Source organism: Sinocyclocheilus rhinocerous, unplaced genomic scaffold, assembly GCF_001515625.1.
Source record: "Sinocyclocheilus rhinocerous isolate Xijiao unplaced genomic scaffold, SAMN03320098_v1.1 scaffold29193, whole genome shotgun sequence".
NCBI lineage: Eukaryota > Metazoa > Chordata > Actinopteri > Cypriniformes > Cyprinidae > Sinocyclocheilus > Sinocyclocheilus rhinocerous.
In genome coordinates this window covers 1-2,069 of record NW_015649817.1, presented here as the reverse complement: position 1 = coordinate 2,069, position 2,069 = coordinate 1, and the positions used below count along the sequence as shown (strand labels likewise).

Genomic DNA, 2,069 nt, shown 5'->3' with positions numbered 1-2,069 from the left:
CTCAGGGAACCATGGTTACATAAGTAACCTGAGACGTTCTCAACCTACTCCTAGTGGTCCATCACGTAATTGCAGGGGGTGCGCTGAATCATTACAAAAATGTTTAAGAAATTTAATTTTATCATAAACTGACACTTTATTTTATTGTATATTGACACTAATATAATTATCAAAACCAGTAAATTTTAGGTTAAAGTTCAAGTTACCGTAGGTGTGTTTTATATTTGCCGCCCGGAGCAGTGGGCAGCCATTTATGCTGCGGCACACGGGGAGCAGTTTATGGGATCAGAATCGCGCCTAAAGTATTGCAGTCACGGATAAAAAAATAACAAGCATGAAAACAACATTTAAAAACACAAGTAAAAATATATTGCACAAGATTTAAAAATGAAAGCAAAGTTTTCAGAATAGCAAACAATGGTCACGGATTGTTGTCCTTGCCACGTGTAGTCATGTGTAACCTTCCTTGCGTTTTCTGTGTCCCTTTTGTAAAATGGTAATTATAGTAATTAATATAGTAATTATAACAGAATGCATTTACATAAAAGTCCAGATTCTTGTTTAAATTGCAGGGCGAGGTGGAAGGTCGAAAATACTTGTGTTAAACTAAATTCAATACTCAGCAAGGAGTTTTTCATTAGCAGTCATTCCAAACCTGTGTAGGGAAGTACAGATAAGACCTGTAGACCAGTTATGATGAATGAAGACCAGGAATCAGAGATGTAATCAGTCGAGGAAAAATTTACTTAAACTACTTTTGTTTGTAGTTTCATCAGCAGAAGTCGGCTTCAATTCTCAGCAAGGAGTTTGTAGGCTGCTGTCCCCATACATCAAATACAGCAGCAGTTATACTCTAACAGAAATCAGTAAGCTATGTCATTACTTCAAGTTTCAGTATTCTGATTGGCTAAAGCATAGATAAACATTATGCACCATGAAGTGTAAATGTTGAACATTTTATGTTTTTATAGTTATTTGTGATTTAAATAATTAATTTATTTCAAACCTTCACAGTACTTCACTCACCCACATTTCTGTTTGGTACAGATATGGGAGTTTTACCTGCAAACCCATGTGAGATTGCTGTATGATTCATCTGGTATTTATATAATACATTTCCTTTGTATTCCTCTCACTTATAATTAACTATATTATAATTTAACTATATTTAGAGCAGTTTTGTCTTTTGATAAGATGTAGTGAATGGAGTTATACAGCATCTTCAAATGTTAATTAAATTTGAATTCATAAATATATGTTGTATAATATGAAATATATGCATTTTGTAAATTGTCATTCCCCTTGTCTTAAGGAGTTGGCATGCCACCTGCTGGTGCATTAATGTATAAAATAATGAGTCAATGCATAATTGGTGTTTAGTTTTGAGGCCCATACATTTTAGTAAAATGGATTTAAAAGTGTCTGGCACAATTTATTTCTGTCTATTTTTCTGAAAGCCATCTAACACAAAATCTCTTTTTCAGCTCCATGAAACAAAAAGCGCAAAATGACCACCTCTGCAGATGATTTATTTAGTTCCCAGATATGTGTATATTCTATAATCTATCAAAATTGCTTCCTGTCCTCTTCGTGAGGATTGTGCTTTGTGTGGCAGCATGCAATAATGCAGAATATGAAATTAATGGAAAGTGTTGCCCAATGTGTTATCCAGGTAAGTCAGATACTTAAAGGGGTCATATATGATACTTTGTCATTATAGGCTTTAAACTGTATCATTCATTATTACTGATGAACAACTGTTATGCTATATGCTCATAAAATAATCTTCTATGTTTGAACAGAAATTACACTTGTGGTACATTCCCTTCATCTGGTATAAAAATAATGTATAGAAACAACTAGCGCAGGCCAGGTGTTGAATTACATTGTGAGATCTATTTATATAGTACACAGTTTTATTTCTGATTCGATTTTTCATTATAAGTCACTTATTTGACAGATATTATTATAGTTACATAATCCACAAATAGATTTCAAGGTCTAGGTTAGTGGTTTCCAAGATGGAAGATGGTTTGGAATCACTGATCTATCCATCATTGCATTAAACA

General features: G+C 33.3%; 1 long non-coding RNA gene across 1 annotated transcript; it reads left to right on the top strand.

Moving 5' to 3' along the window:
- Nucleotides 1-668: 668 nt before the first annotated feature.
- On the top strand, nucleotides 669-1,716 carry LOC107710989 (uncharacterized). Its single transcript, XR_001636657.1, has 3 exons — nucleotides 669-866; nucleotides 1,048-1,099; nucleotides 1,485-1,716. It is a non-coding gene; the product is annotated as an uncharacterized LOC107710989 (long non-coding RNA).
- Nucleotides 1,717-2,069: the final 353 nt, after the last annotated feature.